Source organism: Pipistrellus hanaki (assembly GCF_964339955.1).
Source record: "Pipistrellus hanaki genome assembly, chromosome: 5".
Lineage (NCBI taxonomy): Eukaryota > Metazoa > Chordata > Mammalia > Chiroptera > Vespertilionidae > Pipistrellus > Pipistrellus hanaki.
The window spans coordinates 27,376,052-27,388,525 of NC_140507.1; the positions used below are offsets into that span (position 1 = coordinate 27,376,052).

Consider the following 12,474-nt stretch of genomic DNA (forward strand, 5'->3'; position numbering starts at 1 on the left):
CACATCAATGGTGTGAAGGACTGAGATATACGTATAGGATAGAATCCTAGCTATGAGTGGACTGGGGGGAGGGGCAGGTGAGGAGAGCCAAGAGAATAAGGCAAACCAGGAGACAGTCATAGTACAATTCCACAGACTCCCATACACTTTTATACTTCCTCTCTTGACATAACTCTACTCATTTTCATCCAGTTCCAATGACACCCCCTCCTAGAAGTTTTTCTGGCCTAATCCAAACAAAACTAGCCCCCTTCTCCATACCTCTCCAAGCTTCCCTTACCATTAGTATTCTATAAGATTTGACCCACACACAAGTTCCTCATCAGTACTGATATGGCACTTGATGCAATCTGCCTGCCTTGTTCTACACCTGGTGTTGTGTGCCTTCCCCATCACACTGAGAGTTCTTAGGGGTAGAGACCTTATCTTAATCATCTGTGGGCCCTTAAGAAAATGTGTGTTTGGGAGGGGGGGAGGGGAGAGAATATTATCTTTTAACTTAATAAAGTCAAGGAGGGTAAGTGGGTAGAGATCATGGGTATTTTCTCCTTCTGTCTTATATATAAAACAAACTAAAACTTCATTCCCTTCAACATAAATAAGAAATACCCTTAACATAGTCTTTTCTAAGTGAGCGTTAACTTCTGTACAAACCAAACAAAAATGTTTAAAAAGCAAGAGGACAAAAAGAGGGTGTTAGTTCTGGATTTGAGCCAACTGCCGCCTGCATTATTGGGAAGCCATTCCTGCCAGGCCAAGGTTAGGCATTCGGTCGACATTTTTTTCCAACAAGTGCCTCACATACACACACACACACACGCACACACACACGCGATCCTTTAAAAGTCAACAAAAAGAGCCTCTAACGCCGATCGGGAGAACTAGAACAAGTCCAGAGTTCCCAGGGAACCAGCACCAGAAGCCCGAAGAGTCTCGGGACGAAGGTAGCTCGGTTCTCGCCGGGACCGCAGGGTGGGGCGGGCGGGCGCGGTCCGAGAAAGCGAGCGGACACACAACTTTCGCGTTCGCCCCGCCGGGGGTGCGGGGTGCGGCCGTGCGGGCCAGGAAGTTTCGGGGGGCGGGGGCCTGCGACCACGGAAACCACAAACCACCACAATCACTTCCCCGGAAAACTCGGCGCCCGAACCTTTCCGCGCAGATTCCTCGCCAGGAGGCGGCCGAGGGGGCCCAGCGCGGGCGGGGCGCGCGCGCCGAGGCCGCGCGAACAAAGTTGAGGAACCGGGAGAAACTTTCCCGAGAGCAAGAGGGGCGGCCGCGCGGGCCTGCGGCTCGCCAGGCTCAGCCGCCCGTGGCCCCTCAACTTCCCGAGCGCCGCCGCAGGCCGGCCCGCCCGGCCGCCGGGGCCCAGGCCCGAGGCCCCGCCGGGGAGGCGGGCCGGCGCCCCCACCGGGCCCGCCCGGAGCCCGATTCCCGGCGGCGTCACGGAGGAGAGGGCGCCCCCGCCCCAAGAGCCCCCTCGGCCCCGCCGGGGAGCTTACGGCCCGGCCAAGAGTTACCTGCGGCGAACGGGACGAGCGCAGGAAGATTCCCGAGGCTCCAAACTGACGGGCGGACGCCGCTTTGTCTCCCTCCCGTCCGGCTCCGAGGAGGAAGTCGGACGCTCGATGCCCCCGCCCCGCCCCCCGCCCGTGGCCCCCGCCCCGCGGCCCGGGCGCCGCCCGCCCTTCCCGGCACCTCCCTCCGGCGCGCTCTTCCAGGCGCCTCCCGCCTTCGCCCTGCTTCCCCGGCCCTCGCCCTGGGGACCGAGCCCCCCGACCTAGACAGCGTGGAGACGCCGGGCCAGCACCCCCAAAAGGACCTCTTGAACCCCGCCCTTCACCCCACAGTTACCTCATTCCAGGCCCCTAGCCTAGCGACTTCCCAGGCCAGGAGTATCCCCCCCCCAGAGGAAGGAGGAGCGGTGACTCCTGGAACAGCGGGAGTGGGAGGGAGGGCGGGCAGGTGAGTCACCACCTAGCGCACAGGTGAGTCTCCGGGCGCTGCCCTCGCAGGCCGGTCCCTGGCTGGCACTTCAAGGATCTGGGCACACTCCTCTGAGGAGTGCCACAGGTGTTCCTCCGAGTCACAGGCTTCCAGAAAGGGGCTCTAGGCCCACCCCCTGTTTTACAAGAGAAACTGAGGCCTCACCGCTCGAAGCAAGAGAAGAACCGACTCTGGGGACCTCTTGATGTGAGATGGAAATCATCCGATCACTGGACAGACGAGGAAACCAAACGGACCTAGCTTCTATCCCTATCCCTCCTGCCATTTAGGGAATGTTATCCCCACTCTCTTCCTTACCTTTCTGGTGAATGCTCAAAAGAACAAAACAAACTACAAAGCAAACAAACAAAAAAAATATTACATATTCACTTGTCAGCCCCATAGGATGATGAACAAGGTTGATTTCCGTATTGGCCTATAAACCCAAAGTAATGCAAGGCAATATCCCCTGCTGACTTAGTACTGAGTACTGAGCAGGGTGCTAGGGAGACCTGCCCTCAACATGTTCACCCTTTACTACTCACACGCCATCCTCCTCCCCCTGGGAAATGAAAACTCCTGGATGACAGGAGTTGTATGTATCCCCTATGGCACTCCACACAATGCTCATCCCCTAGGCAGTGCCCAGTTAACATCTGTGGATGAATGTGCCCAAAACCTTAACAAGGCCATTCTTACCCTATCACACTCCATTCTGTTTCTAACCAGAATATTTGCTCCTTTGGTCTCTCCCCCCTGGAGTGGGCATGGCTTCCCCATCACTACACTTGGCTACCTAAAAATGTAGTAGTCATTCAACAAATACTTGATTGAACTAACAAAAGATAGAGTTAAAGGATTATGCTCTATAACTTTGTATATCCATCACTTCGCTTGGGACCAGCTACTTAATTTGTGAGGCCCCTTGTTCAAAAATTAACAATTTCAAGACACCAACAGCAGAGTATTAAACCAAGCACGGGGTCTTTTTTAAGCACGGGGCCCTTCTACAAAAGTTGAATGTTTGTATCCCCCAAAATTCTTATGTTTAAAACCTATTGCCCAAGGTGATGGTATTATGAGATAAGGCCTTTGCAAAGTTATTAGGTCATGAGGGGGTGGTGCCCTTATTTAAAAACAAAAAATAAAAAACGGGGGAGTGGGGCGCCAAAGAGATCCTCTCCCCCTTCTGCCATGTGAAGACACAGCAAGAGAGCTCTGACTGTGAACCAGGAAGAAAGCTCTCACCAAAACATGACCATGCTGGCCTGCCTGGCATGGCTCACTTAGTGAGTGTTGACCCATGAACCAAGTGGTTATGGTTCAATTCCTGGTCAGGGCATATGCCCTGGTTGTGGGCTGGATCCCCAGTGTGGAGCATGCAGAAAGCAGCTGATCAATTATTCTCTCTCATCACTGATGTTTCTCTCTCCTTTTCTCTTTCTCTCAGAAATCAATAAAAAATATATTTTTAAAAATAACATGACCATGTTGGACTTTCCAACCTCCAGAATTGTTAACAATAAATTTTTGTTCTTAAACTACCCAGTCTGTGGTATTTTTGTTATATCAACATGAATGGACTAAGACAGTCCCTAAAAAATGTAAGTGCAAGGTTTATTTGGGGAAAATAAGGGTAGCAGAAAGAATATGATGAGAGACTTGCAGTATACCCCAGCTAAGGGGAGTCAGTTCCCTACCTCTGAGAAAACTTGAAAAGCTTACTAGGAAAGACTTGAATATTCATATGTCCAAGGCACTTGCTGGGGAAACAGAAATGAATACAACTGACTTGTTCCCTGATAAACTAAAAAAGGTCAAAGTGGAGATAGGGGAGAGATGCAAGTAGATTTTAGGGGGAGTTAACCTAATCTAGGGTTCAGTGACATGAGGAAGTGACCTTTATGCTCTGACCCACTCCATTTAGATGTTAATACTCATCTCTCCACCAAAGCTGCTTTTATCAAGATCCCGAATAACCTCCATGATGCCAAATCTAGTGGTCAGTCTCTGCCCATGGTTTGCTTCATTTGAACACTCTCCTTGAAATGCTAACTTCACTGGGCTGCCAAGGCACCAGGCTATTCTGACTTTCCATCAACCTCCCCCATTGCAATTTCTTAGTCTCCTCAATCCTCCCCACCTGCAAAGGTAGAGCAGCAGTTCTCAAAGTGCAGTCTGAGGACTCCTGAGATCTTTTCAGGGGGTAGTAAGGTAAAAACTATTTTTGTAAAAATACTAAAATATCAGTTGCCTTTTTCACTTCCAATCTTTCATGGTAACACATTAGAGTGTTCCACAAGCTATTTACATGATATATAATACCACATCACATGAAATGCAGAAGCAAATACGAGAAACCAGCTACCTTTTTATTAAATGAGACATTAAAGAGATTCACAAAACTACAAAGCAATGATATCCCTCAATTTTATTTTCTTTTATAAAACATTGTTTTTTTCTTTTTAAAATGTTGTATGATAACATGTAATAATATAGTAAACATTGATAGATAAACTCACATTAATAAAAGTTCTTTGAGATCTTCTAAAATTTTTAAGAGTATTAAAGGATCTTGAGATTTAAAAGTTTAAAACAGCTGCTAGAATGTCCCACACTCCATCCCTGGACCTCTTTTTCTGTCTGCCATCTCATCCAGTCTCTATCTCATGTTCATATCTCCACCTGAACCTTTCCCCTGAATTCTGAACTCCCATATCCAGCTCCTGACTTGGTCCCTCCCACTTGGATATCCAATATACATCTAGGCATCTCACACTTTGTGTATCTATAAGTCCAAAACTGATTTCCTGATATCTCTGTTTAAATTTGCTAATTCCACAGTTTCCTTATTTCATTAAATGGCAACTCAGTTCTTCTACTTGTTTAGGGCAAAAACTTTGAAGTTATCCGAAGTTTTCATTCTCTCACACATTTTATGTCTGATTTCTCAGGACATTCTGTGCTTCTACCTTCAAAATATATTCAGAATCCACCAACTTTTTACCATCTCTTGGGTTACCATCCTGAATCAATCCGTATTCATCACTTAGCTTGAATTTCACAGAAACCTCCTAACTGATCTTCCCACTTCTGCCCTTGCTTCCCTCAGTCTAATCTCAGTTCAACAACTGGGAAGATCCTATTAAAATGGAAATCAGAATATGTCACTCATACTCTGCCCAAAACCCTCCAATGACTCTTGTCTCAGTAAATGTCAAGGTCCTTATAAGGGCCTCAAGAGCTCACCTGCCCCCTACATACTTTTCTGACATACTGGCCTCTTTACTATTCCTGGAACACAGCAGGCAGGCTCTTACTTGGGGCCTTTACCTTCTGCTTGGAATGCTGTCCTCCAAATAGCTGCCTGACTCACTCTCTCACCTCCCCCAGGTCTTTGCTCAGCTGTCGCTTTCTCAGTGAGGCTTCCTCTTGGCCACCCTATCTAGAATTGTAACCCATTCCTCCTTACTTGCTTTATATTCTCCTTAGGGTGTATCACCATATGACATATAAAGTCATTATGTATATTTACTAGAGGCCCAATGCATTAATTTCTGCACCAGTGGGGTCCCTCTGCCTGGCCTGTGGGATCGGGCCAAAACCAGCTCGCTGACATCCCCCGAGGGAGTCCTGGATTTCGAGAAGGTGCAAGCCAGGCCAAGGGATCCCATCCATTGGCCAGACCCCAGCAGCAAGCTAACCTACCAGTTGGAGTGTCTGCTCCCTGGTGATCAGTGCACATCATAGCGAGCAGTTGAACAGCCTTAGCATATCATTAGCATATTACACTTTGATTGGTTGAATGGATGACCAGACACTTAGCATATTAGGCTTTTATTATATAGGATAGTCATATGTATATATAAATATGTATATGTCATATTTTTAACTTATTGTGTTCTGTCTGTCCCACTAGAATTTAAGCCCCATAAGAGTTAGAATTCTTGTCCGTTTTGTTCAGTGCTGTGTCCCTGGTGCCTAGAATAGTCCTGGCACATTAGCAGGTCTCTCAATCAATATTAGTTAAATGAATGAAAAAATTAGTAATGGGATTTGAAAAGCCATTGACAAGGTGGGTATGGAGGGAAGGGAAGGATTCTATTCTAGATAAGCACATTTGAAGGCCCTGAGTCCCAATCTATGAAAAGAAGTTCTGTAATTCAGGAGCCTGTGAGGTAGGCAGAGGCCACACTAGACAGGGTTTTGTAAGGCTTTAGACTTCATTGTGAGGGAAAACCACAAAGAATTTTAAACAAAGAAATAACATGACCATATTTTGTTTTTCTAAAATTCACTTTGAAAAAAAGCAGATTGTAAAGCAATACACATAATATTCCTTTTATGTTTAAACAATGAATACATATTTGTTTTAATGCTTTTCTCTCATAGCAGCTGAGCCATTTAAAACATATCATCTGTTCAAAACCTTCCAGTTCTTCCCATCTAACTCTGAATAAAATTTATATTTTCTTTCCCAGCAACTCAGGGAAGGAAGGCCATGGCCAGCAGCCAGAAGGCCCAAATCGACCCTGATTGCCAGCCATGCCTAGGGACCCTACCCATGCATGAATTTCATGCATTGGGCCTCTCGTTAAAATATGATATTCAGAGACCACCCCCAAAGGTTCCTTTTAATTGTTGTTAACTAGGGACTAGGTATTTTAAAAAATTATTGATTTTTTAAAAAGAGGAAGGGAGAAGGAGAGAGAAATACAACCATTTTTTTTTGTTGTTGTTCCATTTATTTATGCATTCATTGGTTGATTTTAATTTTTTTTAGAAATTTTTTGTGCAATCTTCAGAAGTTTTTTTTAAATACATTTTTATTGATTTCAGAGAGGAAAGGAGAAGGAAGAGAGTGATAGAAACATCAACGATGGAGAAAATCATTGATTAACTGCCTCCTGTAGGCCCCCTACTGGAGATCAAGCCCTCAACCCAGGCATGTGCCCTTGACTGGAATCAAACCTGGGACCCTTCAGTCCACAAGCTGAAACTCTATCCACTGAGCCAAACCAGCTAAGACCATTAGTTGATTCTTGTATGTGTCCTATGTGGGGATCGAACCCCAACCTTGGAGTATTGAAGTAATGCTTTAGGTTAGGGACTAGGAATTTTTAAATTCTTTTTTTTTTTTTTAATATATTTTATTGATTTTGTACAGTGAGGAAAGGAGAGAGATAGAGAGTTAGAAACATCGATGAGAGAGACATCGATCACCTGCCACTTGCACACCCCCTACTGGGGATATGCCTGCAACCAAGGTACATGCCCTTGACCGGAATCGAACCTGGGACCTTTCAGTCCCCAAGCCGACGCTCTATCCATTAAGCCAAACCGGTTTCAGCAGGAATTTTTAAATTCTTAGCATCCCTGGGTGATCCTAATGTGCAGCCAGAGTTGAGAATCACTGATACCTACTCTAAACTTGAGCCTGAAAACAAAGTAAAATATACTTAACACTCACTCATTAATTCACCTGCTCATACAATATTATTTTAACACTCAGTGACTAAAAGTAATAATAGCTCATAGTTATTAAGTTTTTGGTACATGCCAGGCTCTGTGCTAAGAACTACACATTTTATCCAAGCCTTTTACCAATCCTAAGGTAGTTACTATTGCATTCTTCATCCTGTAAATGCAAAAACAAGCTCGGGTCACACTGGAGTTTGTGGCAGTGCTGGAACCTAGATCTGCCAGAATTCAGGGCCAGGCTCTTCACCACCCCCACTTAGCCTCTGAAATGTCCATGGCTTTCTGAAAATCTTCGTTGAAAAAGCCACATTTAAAATAGTTTCCCTGTCAAAACTATACCATGACTGAAGTAATTTAAATGTCTGGTTTATGCTGTATAGACTTCGTCTTTTTGCACAGCTTTAAGCAGTTTGACAAGTGGGGTTAGTTGGGGGGGTTTTGGCGTGGAGGGAGGAGTAGGATGGAGAGGGGCTTAGTTCCCTTCCAGGCCTCTTCTAATAGAGAATGCTATTGATTTTAACCAATGAGTTAAGTTTTAAATAAAAGAACCAAACTTAATCCACCCTGCATGGCTCAGTGGTTGAGCATCGACCTATGAACCAGAAGGTCACTCTTCAATTCTTGATCAGGGCACAGGCCTGAGTTCAATCCCCAGTGTGGGGCGTGCAGGAGGCAGCTGATCAATGATTCTCTCTCATCACTGAAGTTTCTATCTCTCTCTCCCTCTCCCTTCCTCTTTGAAATCAATTTAAAAAGAAGAAGAAGAAGAAGAAGAAGAAGAAGAAGAAGAAGAACCACCTAAGGCCCTTGACATTTATGAAAATGTGTAAGCGTTTCTTATTCATGTTATTCTTCTTCCCTACAGAAAATGAAATCAACATATAGTTCTTTTTTTCTTTCTTTCTTTTTTTTTTTTTTTTCAATACAAGGCTTTTATTGTACATCTTTAGTTTCACAAACAAGTGTGACAAATCATTCGGCATCTCGATATTTCTATAGCCAGACAACTTAGATCTTATTCAACAGCTGAACTGTTCCTTTTTTCAGAAACACAGATACCATCCAAAAATTTTCTGATATGCTTGTTTTTAACTGTTGTGGCTTGCTGAATCAAAGCAGCTGAATTTGATACAAGTTCTATGTCATTTCCTTCAAGAATCAACTCATCTTTCTGGGCTTGAGATACTGAACAAGCAATGCCTGACCTCATTCGAACTCTGCAGATGTATTTTTCGCCCAAGAAATTTCTAATTTCAACAAGAGAACCATTCTCCTGAATAACGACGTTGATGGGGAAGTGAGCGCACACAGACCTCATCTTGTAACGGAAGCCCAGTGTAACACCCTTGATCATGTTCTTTACATGACTGCAGATAGTGCGAACTGTGGCCAGTTCCTTTCTATTTCCCCACCATTTGTCAACCGGAGCCTCTTCTTTTTCTTTCTGAGGAGACTGAGCTCCACATGGATGTGGTTGAAGTCCCTCCGCAGGGTGCCGCTGGGGCCCTTCACAATAACCGTGCGCCCCTCAGAGCGGTGTCCACATTTTCTGGGATGTCCACAGTCTGATTGCTGAGAATGGTCTTCAGTAATCAGAGGAAGCGGCAAAGAGGAAGCGTCTCAACACGTAGTTCTTAAAACCAATCAGCAGTAGGTGTTCATAATTCTTTTCTTTCTCATATGATCAAAGATATGTACACAAAAACAAACACTTCCCGCCCCTTTCATGCTCATATTTTTGTTGATAACAGTGGAGAAAGAGAACCTAAAAGGAAAAAAGTTAGATTGTGTCAACCAAGCAATATTATATCTAAAAAAGAAATATTTTTAAAAAGGAGGAGGCTGGAGGAATGGGACTGTGCTTTATTCTTCTCTTTAAAGTATCAGTAGGCTTTATTATGGAAACCTGATTCTTTGTATTCACCATTCTAAAAATTCCTTTTTTGTCTGGCATTTTTAGATTTTTTTAGGCATATAGTAAGTGCTATCAAAATAATAATTGTTACATTGTAATATAAACTTAATTTAATACCATTTAAATCTCAGATGTATTGGTAAATGAATGATTTGTCTTCATTGATTGCTTCAGTTGCATAACAATTTTTCTAAATTCCAAGAAACTTTTGAGAAAAAGACAACCTGTTGGAACACAGCAGAGAGATACACCATTCAGGAATTTTTACATGGCCCTTACATCCCCATATGGGCATTCTGAAGACAGAAGAAAAGTGGAAGCTGGGGCCATCTTTGTTTTTGGTTTACCCAGGGTGAATTTGATTCTGGGTTGACTGGAGTCAGAGCTGAATAGGCCCTGGGACTCCTGGACTCCAGAAGCTCACAATGGAATCTGGCACAATATTCCGTCCTGGCTCCCTTCATCGGTTCTGACCAGTCCTGCTTCTTAATTTATTTAATCACAATAAATTATTCTTCTGTCTGCCTGTGAGTCTGGCAAGACCAGCCCATCCATCACAGAAGGCTATTGTCATATTCATTTGTTCATCCATTTATTTGCTCATTCAACAAATATTTTTGGAGCACCTACTATGTGACATTCATTGTATTAGACTCTAGCAATAAAATAGTGGGCAGCCCTCATGAAATTTACATTCTAGAGAGAAAGAGGAAATAGTAAGAAAAAATTAAGTGAACAATATGATTTCAGATAGGCATAAGTGCTAAGAGTGAAAGGAAGGAGGCATGATCATTTATTTAGAGGGGTAAGGAAAGACTTCACTGAAAAGGTGATGTTTGAGCTGAGACTCAAATGACTAGAATGAGCTCTGTGATGGGGCAGAATATCCCAGAGTAGGAAATAGCAAGTGAAAAGGCCCTAGGGTAGGAATAAGCCTGGTATATTCAAAGAACAGAAGAAAGGCCAGTGTGCTGAGAGGCAGTAAATGAGGAAAAGAGTAGTACTTGATGAGGTCAGAAAAGTAGGTAGGAAGTACGGAGTTTGAGATATCCTTTAAGAGAAATGGGAAAGCCCTGGGGGATTAATCAGTGGAGTTAACATGATCTTATTTGCATTTTTAAAAGGTTACTTTGCTGCAGTAGGAATGAAGTATAAGGGAACGTGAGTGTTTGCCATTCATTCGTTCATTTATTCATCTATTCAAAAATATTATTTGAGTGCCTAATTGCCAGGCAGTGTGCCAAGCACTGGGAAATCATGATGGGCAAAACATCATTCTTCCCCTCAAGGAGCTTACAAGACAGCTGGAGAGAGACAGAAGTATGTCGGCTCTTATAAAATAATGAACTAAGTGCTATGCTGGAAGTAATCTCCATGTGTTGTGGGAGGGATTCATTCATTCATTCATTTAGTAAATATTTATGTGCCAAGCTCTTGGGATGCAGTGGTGAGCTAAACAGACAAGGCACATACCCCCATGGTGTTTACAGATTAGTGGAGGAGAGAGGCATTAATTAAATACTCTCCCAGACCTATCATTATCCTTTGTGATATGAACTATGAATGGAAAATAATGTGAGAATGTGTAAGAGGGGAGCCTGGTATAGTCTGAGAGGACTCAGGAGACCTGAAGGATGATGAGCTACAGGTAAGTAGTTAGTTGTTTTTTAAAAAAAGGATAGGAAGTTTTTTAGTTATTCCTCAATAAAGCTCAGATAGAGATAGATAGATAGATAGATAGATAGATAGATAGATAGATAGATAGATAGACAGATACAGATATAGATAGACAGACAGACAGACAGACAGACAGACAGACAGACAGACAGACAGGAGGGGAATAGTGGTATGAGCCTACTGAGCCCCAGCCCTAGCTCTGTGGGTCAGAAAAGACTTTCTGACATCTAAGCTGAAGCCTGAAAGACAAGTGGGGGGGGGGGAGAAAAAGAAAAAAGAAAGAAAGACAAGTAGGAGTTAGCTAGGTGTAGGGAGGGGAAGGGAAGGCATTCCAGAGCAAGGGAACAGTTTGTGCCAAGGTATGGAGGCAACAGAACATAGTGAATTCTGGGGGAAAGCAAGGTGTTCATTACAGTTGGCACAAGGAGATGAGAAAGAATGGAGGAGTGATTAGGATTAGAATCATGCCAGGCTAATAAACTGTTTTAAACTTCATTCTGGGGACAGCAAGGAACTGCTAAACAATGTCAAACAGGAGCATAACCAGGCAAGATGGAATATTAGAAACTTCTCTGGATACAGAGAGGAAACTGAGCTGAGGCCCCACAACAGGTCACACTTTAACAGAGAAGATCCTATGGAAAATGGGCTTTATGCCCTCAGATAAATCTTTTTTTAAGATTTTCTGGGTTGAGCAACAGCCAGTTTAGCAAAAGACATTGGCTACCCTTTTACTGCCTCCCCACCGCCCACATCCCAGCCCAGGATGGCAAAAGTCATGAATTTGAAAAACAATGTTTGTTGATTGACTAGATAGAAAAATATGGTTCAGAGAAAGATAGACTAGGAAGCTATGGCATTTTAATGGAAGTGGTAGGAGGGGTTGTCATAAATCTAGAACTACAGAGAGGCAGCTCCTTCAATATGGGCCAAACCAGGAAAATAACACCCTATTGAATTCTGATAACTAAGAAGAAAAGTAGGTGGGTATGGCCAAGAAAACCTTGTATCTCACCATCCATGTACTTCCAAGTGGGCAATAACTGTTAATTCATGGGGGAGAAGTACAGGAGTACTCTCCCTATCACCTCTGGCAGGATCAATCAAGGAGGCCTGGGAGAAATGCTGGCTAAAGTTTGTATAGTCCTTCCCACTCACCAGGAATGTCCTCAAACTGTCTCACTAGGGTCTTGGGGGAAGGGAAGTAGGTTTCATCCAACGAGTGAGGATCACAGACGTCCAGCAGCCTGCCCAAGGAGACACCACTAGGCGTGAATTGCTCTATAGCTTTGCCTTTATTCTACTATTTGGGAGACCTTAGCATGCTCATCCAAGCTTTACTTACTAAGCTACTAGAAATATAAATCATTATTGTCTAAAATACAGAACAGCAGAATGTGTAATTAGATGCTTTCAAT

The 12,474-nt window shown here is 43.9% G+C and overlaps 1 protein-coding gene and 1 pseudogene across 3 annotated transcripts in view; both read right to left on the reverse strand.

Moving 5' to 3' along the window:
* CTNNA1 (catenin alpha 1) overlaps positions 1-1,655 on the reverse strand; it is a 173,833-nt gene extending 172,178 nt beyond the window's left edge. Inside the window, exon 1 of one of the 2 annotated variants that reach the window (XM_084885052.1) lies at positions 1,518-1,655. The gene's annotated coding sequence lies outside the window, so the exon portion shown is untranslated. The remainder of the gene's footprint in view (positions 1-1,517) is intronic. The other variant, XM_084885053.1, reaches the window with a different exon arrangement.
* Positions 1,656-8,472: 6,817 nt separating this feature from the next.
* On the reverse strand, positions 8,473-9,843 carry LOC311622654 (large ribosomal subunit protein uL6-like; annotated as a pseudogene). Its single transcript has 2 exons — positions 9,727-9,843; positions 8,473-9,047 (listed from the first exon to the last, which is right to left on the reverse strand). The product of its transcript is annotated as a large ribosomal subunit protein uL6-like (transcript).
* Between the last annotated feature and the right edge of the window lie 2,631 nt (positions 9,844-12,474).